Source organism: Nanorana parkeri, unplaced genomic scaffold (assembly GCF_000935625.1).
Source record: "Nanorana parkeri isolate BGI_ZX_2015 unplaced genomic scaffold, ASM93562v1 scaffold91, whole genome shotgun sequence".
Taxonomy (NCBI): Eukaryota; Metazoa; Chordata; class Amphibia; order Anura; family Dicroglossidae; genus Nanorana; species Nanorana parkeri.
In genome coordinates, this window is record NW_017306359.1 from 1,132,742 (window position 1) to 1,146,409 (window position 13,668).

A 13,668-nucleotide genomic window follows, 5' to 3' on the forward strand; every position below is an offset into this window, starting at 1 on the left:
TATATATATATATAAATAATTTAAGTATGACACTTGCATTTGCTGATGCTTACTCCAACCCAAATAGAAGCTCTCTGCGCCCATTATGTTATCTCCTTTAACTTATAAAGTATTACACATTGTATTTTGTACACCATGTTTCAATCAGGTTATTTAAATGAACAAGTGATATGATTTGCAATGCATTCTGGGATTTGTATTTTTCAGTCACTGAGGGGACCATGATCAGCGTTATAAACCTGCAAGCATACTGTTCAGTGCCTTTATTTGATATGCATTCCATGATGCACTGCTTGGCTGGATAAAAGAGCAAAGTCAGACAAGTGAACTACAGTATTTTGATTGCCAAAAATGTAAATTGTGTAAATTATTAAAACAAAAGATAAATGTTATACTGAAATGGAGAGTAATCTTCTGTATTGTAAATTGCTGCTGCAGATCCACTGTTTACTGGTATCTTTATGGATGGCAAAGAGTGCATAGCACAAACACTAATCACACTCAGAACTGAAAGCACAGCATACCCCGAAGTCCCTACATTGTTTGTACATAATCTGGAGGACACATCCACTAGTTCCTTAGAGGGTGTTTCAGAAAACCTTCAACTTGTAGCAAACATTATTAAAATTCCTATAGAGCTATATAAATTATATGAAAATGGAATGCAAAAGAGAAAGCTGCTAACAACGATTAGTAGAGGCGGATATTGGGCATCCGCCATGAAACCATTACCTTGAGTACGTTAATTTTCCAATACTGTGGTTTAGCTTCATATGAAATTATATAACAACCTATGGTTGAAGCAATGCTCAGTTTCATTTGCCAATAAATTGCTTTTTCATAACTTGCATCAAGTTTATTTTAAGTAAGCTTTTGTATGTAGATATTTTGTTCAATTTGTATATATACAGAAAGATTAGATGCTTTATGCTCCTAGATGTTGCAAAGATATAAAGCAGAGGTATGTTTTACTGGGTAAGAAAAGAAAAAAAAATATAGCTTATGGAGTGCATGGTATTTTAAGACATCTTAAATGATATGCATATATTTTGCTGTGAAAAAAACTTAGTGAACCATTATACTTACTGCAGACTTCTTGAACTTGTGCCTGTATGTTATATTTTGTCCATTGTTCCTTTTAGAAATGATAGGAATAAAGCACAAGTTTGGCATCTGTGTATTCACACTCCTAGTCTTTCCTTCACTTACTGTACATTCTGTAACCCATCCACCTGTACAACACAACACGTTATTGTGTGTTGATCGGACCTGAAGAATGAAAAAAGAATTGATACAGATCAAACATTAAAGCACAATAGTACAGAATCTTGGGATATAAAGAGACTTGGAAAGCTTACTAGTGGCTGTGATGGTCGTTTATCAAGGGAAAATCACTGTGACATAATTCTGTGTCGTGTCAATTTATATCGCAACAAAAGATGCCTCGACTTGTCATAGTAACTTGTCTATAGTCATGAAGGAAGTACTAGTCTTCATATTGTGACTCCATTGTGCTTTATAATTGACACAAGAGAGCATGAGAATTGTGCCTTAGTCCTTGATCAATGACCTCCAGGCAAGTAACACATGCTAACACAAAATGTGCATGTTCTGTTTCACCCACAGACTCTCTTGTGTAAAAAAATAAAATTTTGTATATTAATAAATGTATTCCAATTTATTAGCTGTATGTGTCAGTAATTTCAGTCTGCATTTTTTTAACACATGTGAGACATTTGTCCATTTACAGAATAGGCAGTGATGCCACGCAGTGCACAGCAACTGGAAGAAATTAATCATATTTCACCTTCTTTTTTTCTATGTAGAGCAGATAGAACAGGAAAAAAAGATTGAGTTATTGCATTTGCATATTTGCCACAAATGCTTTGAAGTACATGCATTTATTTATTTAGTTTGCATTAGTCCACTATCCTTCATTAACTACAAAGCAAATACGTCACTTTTTCTTTTGAGGTTCTTGCAGCTATAGCTGTATAACTGGCAATGAAAAAACAGATTTTAGTCACTTTTAATTTCAATTTTGCAAACAACAAAAAAACACCCAAGATATATTAGTACAGCTGTTCAATTTCCAGTACATATTTGAATACACTTGAGAATGTGTAAAAGTAGTGAATATATAAGCATTAGTTTTAGTTCCAGAGCACTGAGAGAAGAGAGGTTTTCTTTTTAAACAATCCAGTGTTTAAAAGTAATTTTGGCCAGAAATGTTTCATCCAATGTAAACGTTAAGTAGCTCAGTATGATAATTTTTGTTACAAAAGTGATGTGTCAGGATAGTCACATTCCTCTACAGTGAATATTTCATTAATTATTTTGGTTGCTTTTATTTAAACCTATGACACTGCTGCAGAAATCTGTAGTTAATTGAGGGCAACATTGAACATTGTTCTGCTCCTAAATATGGCAGAGGGTTATTCATCAAAGCCTTGCCCGGAGTGGATTAAAATCCATCTTCAGCTTTATATTTTTTATTTTCAAATCTTTTTCCCTCTTTTTTTTGTGCCTGTGGGTGCTTTTAAAAGTAAAACTTACCTTAGCTACATCTTTGTGACCCTCTCCATGTCCTCCTTCTTCAGTGCTGTGGTCCCACTCAGGGTTGAATGACACCCAGTGTCATTCAACCAGGAAGTGTGAGCAAGGCTGTCATGGACATGCCTCCTAGTCATCAGGATATGGGGTCATGATGGTGCCTATGCTCACTGCAGCAGAAAACATTTACAGAAGGGTGCTCACATTGTAGGATATTCAGAGTGCTCTTGAAACCTGCCAATGCTGGAGCTGACCCAGCATCTTTCTCTACACTGTTATTTCCCCAGATTCTGTAATAGGGAGATAATGCTGTTCATTCTGCAGTGTTGTCATTCTGGACAAGGTAGCCTTAGCTGGACAAGTCGTTTTAAGACAAACAAATGAAAGCCTAACTCCAGCTAACACTTTTTAAGCAGTTAGAAGATGTTTTTCTTTTGGAAAAAAGGTTTGAGCCATATAAATAGGGTGACAATAAGTACCCCCACGAGTGTAATAAGGTTTGTCTAACCCATTTAACTGCTGATATTGCTACACAGCTGCCCTGTTAGAAAAACAAAAACTGCTGTGTTAATGCAGTGATAGACTGCATCATATAGGCTATTTTTTATAGTGCCTTCACTCTCATTTTGCACATATCCTAATCTTGATATATGATTCCCCAGCTAGAGTGCTGGGTGCACATTCGCTTAGAAAACAAGGAAGAGACCATATCACCAAGTGTCCTTAGGGAAGATGATGTCTTGGGAAAGAAGAGGCACTCAGAAAGTTGGTCAGAATACAAGGTAATGTTAGACTCCATTGGAATGCAAGTATAATTTTCGCAATTAATACACATTAACAAATTTTATTGTGCCTTTGTTTAATTGTCATGATTGGGGTTTGTTCTTTAAGATTAGATGGGAATAGATCAATGGACTCAAAAACTGAACTAAGGAAATGTATGTGACTTGGAGGTAGCAATCTATCACATTGCAGTTGCCTATTTTTAAGCTGGATTCACAATTTTACATTGTGGTAACAGACCTTGCATTGATATATGTTTATTGCACTGCCTTGCTGTTCATTATGGATGTCACCCCAACACACATATAGTGGGGGGAAAAATGTGTGCCATAGCACACCACAAGACATAAATGTAATTAATCTGTGCATTTTGAAAAATGCTGAAGGAGCATTTTTTTTTTGCGTAGAGCCCATTCAAAATGGGGTGTATCAGCTTATGTTAGTAATATCCATTACCGGTTAGGTGCTTAACCTTGTGAAAAGGCTTGTGGTATCACACATGGATTTATTTTTGTATTGAAGTGGCACGTTTTAAATTATTTCTGTTGCTATTTAATTACTTAAAAATGAATACAGCACTTGTAGAGGGATGGTGACAAAGGCCTCTCAAAATGTTACTGTAAATAGTGAAACATAATTCCTTCTGACAAAAGCCAAATTGAACTACCCATTCATAAACAGGATTATTCTATAAATCCCAAGTAAAAGAGGGAGATATGAGAATGGAATTATATATGTTTTTAAATATACAGGGTTATTCACAAAATTATGCTTGCCTTCCCATGTAGTCTAACATTACCTTGCATTCTGACCAAGTTTCTGCACTCTAGCTGTGGAATCATATATCTAGATTAGGATATGTGCAAAAGAGTTTGGAGAAGACAGGAGAAGTGACCAATCTAGGACAAAATAGCCCATTTGGAAAAATTATCCAGTTCAGCTCACTTTCCAGTTCAGCTATGTTGTCCTAGATTGTTCACTTCTCCTGCCTTCTCCAAACTCTTCACCTTTTTGTGAATAACCCTGATAGTGTTTAATCAGTGACGGATACAACATACATACAACAATAAACAATCAATAGATTGATCAAAATTAAATGATTTCAAATAATTGATAAAAAAAATATTTCAGTACAGCAGAAAAAATATCTATTTGGTCATGCGCAGTTGAATTTTGCTGCGTTACCAAGTTTGTTTTCAGTGGAAATCATTTATTCATAAAATCAACTACATATTCAATTGATTTCTGAAAAATACAAGTAAAAGGTAAGTAAAGTAAAGGTAAGCAATTAAAGCTTACCTCCAAGCAAACAGCTAAATACACATCATTACTAGCATCTTATAAAAGAAGAAGCTATAATACATGGCACTCAGGTAACACAGGCCAGTGAATAATATCACTTCACTTAGGTATCATTTTGTATAAGAGAGGTAAGTAGACGATAAGTGTATAAAATCAGCAGGGGAAAGGTGCATAAAATAGTAGGGAAAACAAACAAGCAAGTGTTAGGTATAGAGTAAATAAAGAATCAATACATTATTATTGAGGAATCCCCGTTGTTTCTATTGTATTCTGACATACCCGCATGGAAATAGCAGCTAATTGGCTGCAAGCACTGTTTGGTTGAGAATTTTCCAACCTGCTCCTTCGATCAGCTGATTGAGGAATGCTGGTCGGAAGGGTAACCACAGCGGAACCCACTGTGCAAATTTCGGCAAGTTCCTGATGAACCGTGTATTTGTACCGTGTATACATGACTTAAAAGACTCTAAAAAAACTGTCCAGACAAAAAATTTGACCAGTGAGAACCAGCATAGTGTAGTCATGTAAACTGGCTAGATAACAAGAGCAATATTACCCCCCCCCAAACACAATAGGACATCACACAGGTTAAGGCTATTCCTGGTGAAGGCCATTATCTGCCAAGTCTCTGTCAGTAAGTATGCACAGATAAGACTTTAAATTGTGATCCATGCGCTTGAAACTGAATTCCAGGCAAATAGGGAAAAAAGCAATGTTTTTATTTAAAAAAATGAACATGTTACCCTAGTATATGCTGTTAAAATGCTTATGTTAAGCTATTTATTAACTCTCACACAGATCACAGTGCTCTCATCTGTCAATGTTTCATCTGCTTTTCACCCCAGAATGGTGCTACCATCTTTGTTCAGGCCTCATCCAGTGTCAGGATTTACTTCCTGGACTGGGGTACTCACTCAGAGATTACATAATCATACAAAAACCCAGTTGTCTGTGCAGGTTTTGGCTGTGTTCAGAAATATCTAACCCAGGCTTTCCCCGTACTGCACCCTTTCAGCTTGTGACTTGTTACAAGGTTACAGTATTGTGGTCTGCTCAGTAGGGGAAAGGAAACAGTAAATGCTTCTTCTTACCTGCAGAAGACTGATGACATCATCTCAGCCTAGGCAAAATCACTGGACAGTAGCTCAAGGATTGCTTTTTAAGGATAAAAGCTTTTTTTTTTTTTTTTATTTATACTGTTGCTGTATATTGTGACATGTTAGGAATGTATTCATGGATACTTCTAAAGTTGATAAAAGCTGCAATTTAAAGTCAAGGTGTACTAAGAGAATACAAGTTTTCTGGTTGTCTCTGGCTTTCTCAACCACTGGCCTGGAACATACATGCAGATTACAATATCAGGGAAAAATCAGAACTCCAAATCTGCATACTTGATACAGGTCCGTACAGAGGCGTAGCAAGGTCATGAGGCACCCAGGGGCAAGTGTTTCATTAGCCCCCACCCACCCCCAACAAACCAAACCATAGTTCAATCGTGATACACACAATCCATGACTGTGTCCACTGACCCCCTCTCCATCTTTTCCCCTGCCAATGTGCCCACCTCTCTCACCACCTATGTGTCCACTGACCCCTCTCCAGTTCTTCCCCTGCCACTGTACCCACCTCTCTCACCACCTCCGTTTACACTGAACCCCCTCCAGCTCTTCCACTGCCACTGTGCCCACCTCTCTCATCACTTCTATGTACACTGAACCCCCCACCTCTCTCGCCCCCCCATTGACTTATCAGGCCAGTGATTTTTAGAAACAAAGCTCACCTCTCCTCCAGGAGATTCACATTGTGTGTTACTTCCCTATACCATAAATAGATTTTACTGTTTTCTATCTTCTGCATTGTTCTCTGAATAACTCCTGCAATACACAGTAGCATAGTATACCCAACAACATAATATTATCACCTTGCACAGTATAACCGCATAATATTCCACCTATAATGCTTGCAAAAAACTAGAAAAAAAAAACATTAAAAAAAGGTATTGCCTAGAAAAACCATGAGGGAATTGAGGGAACATTTGATTAGCCCCAAGTTTGACACATTCATTTGAACATTTGCTGTGCTTCAAGGTTGAGTAAGCTCCCTGTTTTACAGCACAGCACCTAATACATAATAAATTAATGTAGTTATTAAGTTATTAAAAGCATAAAACCCATGCATCAAAAATTCTTCACACTACCCCACATTCTCTATACCCCCATATTCTTGCTGTCACATAATTTTTCTAAAAGAATTAGAGCTACAGTCCTCAGGTATGGTTGGGTAAAAACTGTACAGTCGGACCACAGCTTGTGAACAGTACAAATAGGCCTAAATGGGGAGACAGAAAGAACAGGCATTGTGTAGGTGCAGCGTTGAGCGGGTGGGGGCTTGGGGGTCAGCCACAGTTGTCAGCAATGGTGGAAGAACAGTGGTCAGGCACGATACTTAGAGCAGGGGCAAGTACAGGTGCAGTGGTGATGGGACGGGGCATCCAAGCACTGTGGTCTGAATAAGGGGTGGATGCAGTCTTATGCTCCTGGAAAATGGAGGCACAACTGCAAGTGAGTGGTAGCGTCTGTTATGAAGGCAAAATAATGGGAAAATTGCGCAGGAGCAGAAAATTGCTATTTGTAATGAGTTCTGCAATAACATTGTTATGCTAATGCGCATGCAAAATAGTGTAATTGGGGTAAGCCGAAATGGGAGTGTTCACTGCTTATGCACAGTAGCAAATAATTGTAATCATTCACTTGCTGCTACTGCCATTTTGTCTTATCCAAAGAAGCTACCACACAGGCACAATTGCATCTTCATTTTACAGAAGTTTTTAACTTGTAAACAAATCAAACTTGTTGTTGACCCAGATAGTAGTCCTAATAGAGAATTGTGGGGTCTGTGCAGATCTACGGACACAGCAATTCACAGAGCTTTAGCACAATTTGTTGACTAATGTGTCCACACTAACCTCTCCCTGTCCACTCGCTACAGCATCTCCAACACACTGACACTATGGCTGCTCTCATTTCCCCCTCCCATTGGAAGAGGTTTAGGTTATGCAGCTCCCACAACATATTTGCTACTCTAAAGCTCTAAAAAGGTCAAAAAATGTGCAGGGTATAACGGTCCATTGATCGCAAGTACATATGAAACTTGAATATTGGAAATTTGCTTTCAATTCAAGTTTAATCCAAATCTCATTCCAATCATTATAGAGTCATATTATACATGACTCTCCTAGGTGTTATCATGAGACTACATTGCTATCAGACTCAAGATTGTTAGTTCTCACTTTTACATTATCAACAAAAATGATCTAATGGATAATTTAACTCACACAAAAGTTTTTATTTTGGGTATCTTCTTAAAGCTGGCCATAAACCTTACAATTATCTGCAGATGGAAAAAGTGCAACAGATTGGCCCAGGTGGAGATTCCTCGATCCACACAGTTAAGTGTAGTTGGAGGAATCTGTTGCACCTTTTCCATCTGACCACAGAAAATCTGCAGATAAATTTTAAGGTGTATGGCCAGCTTTATACACAGCTCTATACAAACACACAGGTATAAATGAGTATTTCATTCTAGACAGCTGTGCAAGTATTTGATAGACCTAAAAAAACACAAATGATATAGAACAAAGATGTTTCAGAGGAGAACATTGACAAGTGAAGAGAGACTGTGACAGGACATTACCATTTAGATAAATAAAATCCATTCCGTGTGTGTGTCTGTAGACATTTATGGAAATACGCAAGCTGCTGAAACAGATTAATGGTGCATTAACAAATAGAAAAAGAAGGACATCAGACAGAAGTGAAAGGTGACTGATGCATATTGCAGATTCAAGTGTACAGACTAAACTTTTTTTTTTTTTACGTTTTGGATAGCGTATTGAAGGTTTTTTTTTATCGCTGTCTGTGTCCTTGCCGGGAAAGCTGACACTTTATATTTTTCTTGTTGACATTGTCAGAAAGTGATGAGAAATCCAAAATTTTAGAATTCAAATAGGGACACCTGTTCCAGTGACAACTGCATAAAGGGGGTTTCCCTTAACTTTGGGACATTTTCTCTTGTTGTGTCTCTAGGACATGGATGAAAAGTAATCTCCCCAACAGGATACAGATAGTAACAAATAAACCTACAGGGACTATCACCCTACCTTTATCCAAAACTAAGGACACTTTAAATGGGACAAATTCTCAAACTGTATTTCAAATTCTGATACAGGCCAGTACTTGGAAAATATATTTTATGTGGTGCACGATAGGTATAATTTAAATGTATGCTCTGGCTAGAAAATTCACATAGTTGAAAGTATTTTAATTTTTTTAAAGAAAATTGAAAATCAGTGTTCCAATGGCTTCAACCACTGCCCTCTCTTTTAATATGGGTTCTGAGGAAGGGCGCGTGGCCCTAGAAACACATTAACCCAGGCATAATGTGCAGCTACACAGCATCTGTCATCTGCCTGCAGCTCTCACATGCTGTGTCTCGTTTTTTTTAAGACTGAAGACCAACTTCTGACTTCTGAAGGCGTACTGTCATCTACAACTTTGTGAGTTGTATTCTATATTTTCCTATTGCTCAATAAAAATCATCTACACTAGGGAAGGCGACCCCTGTTTTTGTTTATGTCTCAAATATATAAATGTGTATATGCCCTCTTTAACTGTTCTAATAGTGTAGAATTTGATATCTTGATTTTTAAATATTTACTTAAAAAGGAAACAAAATCTGCAATAAAAAAAACATTTGGCCATCTTGATCGGCAGGCTTGGGATGACATAACTGCTGCACATAAGCACAGTATTTCATTTATCCCAGGACTATTTTTTACTTAGGCAAAGTTCTGCTTTATCCAGAAAAGTCTGGTCATATGTATGAACCCCATAGAACCTACCTTACATCTTAACTGAACTCAGCACTGATAACGGAGACTGAAAACACATATTACAATTACAAACCAAAAGTACAGCCAGGATGGCAAGGAAAAAAACTAAAGGCTTTGTTTTTTACCCTCCTCCAGCAGCCTGGAGAGGCTACGTTTATTCCATGAAACTATAATGATTATCAATTGCCATATCAACAGTTTTTATCAGCAATTTGATGCCATGTAACGACATTGTGAATCACCTGCACTCCATACAGCGTTGTGACCGTAAAGAATGATGGTGCCTGCAGTGGTAACACAGACGGTGCTGTGTGACTCCAGTTTATTTTTATATGTAGAGTGGGGAAGCATTAGAACACCTGTCATGTTTTACTACTATCCAGGGCTTCGGGGAAAGTTTTGCCCTCATTTTGTGTCCTGGAGACAGGAAGTGAGGGAAAATCTGCAACAGGGAAACAGATAAAAATAAAAAGCCAACAGGAGTTCTAGCACTCCCTTTCCTAACTTAAACATATTTGTACTTCTGTCTGTGTTGCTGTTGGAGAGTTTTCTTCACTGCTGGATACATCAAAGGGAAGGGCAAGAAATCCCAGTTCCCATCTAACACGTCTGATAAGGGAGCTATTTAAAAGTCAACTAGTTGAAATATGGCGAATTTTACATCCAGAGGAACGCGACTTTACATACTACTCCCAGTTACATGATACATACTCAAGATTGGATTGGATACTGATAGATCATGTGGCAATAGAAGAAGTGGGGTCAGTGAATATTCTACTTATGACAATCTCAGACCACGCTCCAGTTGAGCTATCTATGAATATTGAGAATATGAGGGGTAAGCAATATAACTGGAAGCTAAATGACTCTTTGCTACATGATCCGTCGGTTATCCAAGAATTGGAAAAGGATTTGAAAAATTATTTTAGGGAGAACATAACAGAGGGCATGTCAGCTGTAAGTATCTGGGAGGTGCATAAACTAGTGATAAGGGGGAAGCTTGTGGCTATAGGGGCCCACCGCAAGAAAGGGAGAACCCGGGCCATACAGACCCTATTGGAAATAATCCATCAGTTAGAAACAACACATAAAACAACATTAGATCCAAAGACACTGAAGAAACTGACACTAAAGCGAGAACAGCTTAAAACCATAATGGAGATAGATACTAAGCGGGCATTCACTGTAACACAAAGGCAATATTACGAGATGGGGAACAAACCTAGCAGACTTATGGCGAAAGCACTTAAGGCCAAACAATCCATTACATACATATCCAAAATTAAAAATAAAACTGGGACAGTAGTACATTCCACGACTGAAATCGCAGAGACATTCTACGATTTGTACCAGGGACTTTATCACATAGAAAAACCCCCTAAACATGGTATATCAAGAGATGGACTAGAAAAAGGAGATAAAATAACAACATACCTGACACCGGCCAGATTGCCGAGAGTATCGGGGGATAGCTTAAATGCACTGGAAAAAGATATTACCCTTGAGGAAGTTAAACGGGCAGTAGAGTCAACCCAGACAGGGAAGAGTCCTGGACCGGACGGATTTACTATACTGTATTACAAGAGATTTCAGGCCATCTTAGATAAGCAGTTCTGTGCGTATGTAAACACAATAGGAGAAGGAATTAAAATGCACCTAGAAGCCCAGAAGGCACACATAACAGTGATTGGAAAAGAGGGAAAGGATCCCAGTCTGTGCGCAAGCTATCGACTAATAAAGAATTAATAAATTTAAAAAAAAAGAACACCTGTCATGTTTTACTACTATCCAGGGCTTCGGGGAAAGCTTTGCCCTCATTTTGTGTCCTGGAGACAGGAAGTGAGGGAAAATCTGCAACAGGGAAACAGATAAAAATAAAAAGCCAACAGGAGTTCTAGCACTCCCTTCCTAACTTAAACATATTTGTACTTCTGTCTGTGTTGCTGTTGGAGAGTTTTCTTCACTCCCTGTCTTGTAAAAAGATTGTCCCTGGGACAGTGAGTAAGGAGCCTTTAACAGCAGTAAAACCTTACAGATAGTCTAATCCTTTCCCACTCTATCCAAAAACTATCGGGGCTATTCACAGAGCTGCCAAAGGCAGCCGAGTGAATAACCCAGGCGAAGTGAAGTGAGCCGAACAACGGCTATTCACTACGGCTCAGTATGGCTGATTTCAGCCGTACATTGGTTGTCTTCGGTCAGCCGATCCAACATATGTATCGGCTGAGCCGAAGCTCCTGCAGCTCACTTGCTGCCGTTTGCCCCTATTCACATAGGGACCGAATGACAGTGAGTGAATAGCCGAATGCCGCCGAGCAAACAGTGAAAATAGATGGAAAAAAAAGTTGAAAAAAATTATTAAAAATGTAAATAAATAATACATTTAAAAAAAATCAATAAAGATTTTTTTGACAGCTAGCTCTGCCCAACTGTTTCCTATTGGCCTCCACCTGCCTTCTAGAAGGTCCCGGCCAATGAATAACAACTGGGCGGAGTCGGCTCTGCCCAGTTGTTATTGTTTAATGACAGATCAGCGTCCCCAGGTCATTTGGATCACGGCTGGCTCCGCCCAGCTGTCATTTGCGAGGCGTACGGCTGGCCTCCGGCGGTCACTTCGACTCAGTTGAGCCGAAGCATATGCCTATGGCTCGGAGCTATGGCTGGAACCTTCGGCAGCTTTGTGAATAGACCCCTATAAAAAAATGTTTTGACTGTAGATACACTTTAATTGGTGCATTTAGAAACTTATGCCACAAAAATGTACAGAGAACACTTATCCATTCAAATCAGTCTCTGCCCCCAGAGAAGCTTACAATCCAATGTCCACACTCGCACACACACCATGGCAATTAGGATGGAAGGCAATTAACTTACCAGCTTGAGTCTGTGAATTTCTTAAAAAGTTTCCTTAGAAAGAATTTTAAAAAAATCTAATTTTAAAACTAAAACAGAGATCTGGCAATATCAAAGGGTTATCCCACAAATGACACACTGAAACAAATGATAATGGAATATTATGGTGTACTCATAGGAGTTTAAATGGCATAATAAACAAATGAGCTACATTTAAGCTCTGGATCTTTTAGTTGCCATGGAAAGCACACAAGTGAATGAGCTTCACCATAATTTCCTAACCGACAATGAGAGGCCAAACCTACGGAGACTGAAAATGTTCCCCTATTAATGAGTATATCTAAAAATATATAACTTGGATTATCTTTCAGATTAATATGGTTTGAAATATGTTGTTCTGTTGGTGTGAAATTTGTCACTCCAGAAGGCATGACATCAATGTCATAATAGTCAAATAACATGTCGCCACAGGAAGATTTAAAAAAAAAAGAAACATTTTGGAATACATAATTATTCACAATTGCCATTCTCTGGATACAAAAATGAAAAAGCAATACCCTTGTCATTTGGCCATGCAGCCATATCTTGCTATTTTAAACAGTACTGGTATATCAATAGGCATGGCAGGGCTAGCAACAAATACGGGGACCCATACTGACGCTGTTTAGTTAATGTCTTGTAGAAAAAAAAATTCCAGCTGTCCTGGTACCTTGCTGCTTGACCGTTACAGATCCGGCTTGTCTTGGACTTTGTCTCTACCGGCACTCATGCCTCTCCTGTCCTTGTGCACCTGTTCCACTTCACTTGGGGTTCTTGGACTTGAGCTGCAAGAGAGGCCTTCCTTCTCAACTTAGACTCCTCTAAGGTACATGGTTCTGACAGATTCCTTATTCCAGGCTGGTCAGGCATAGTACCCCACATTCTATACAGTGCATAATAATGCAAAGGGCCTGTCTTGCTGACACATTATGAAGAGCTGAAGTTCAGATTCAGCAGAAATCAGTATTAAGCACAGGTAACTGCCTACACATATTACCTATAATGTAGCTTGAAACATTTTATTAACAGGTACTTTAAGATTAATTGTAGCTATGCCACACTAAAATTGAAATATTGACATGATGCGTTTATTTTGCTAGAAAAGATTTAGGTGTTACATTGGGAGATGTTTTGTGTATGGGTGGTGCAGGGCCGTAGCCAGGGCCAGGTGACTGAGGCTCTCGCCTCGGGCGCCGGTGCGGAGGGGGCAGCCAGCAGGAAGAAGTGGGGCGGCACAGCCTGCAGCT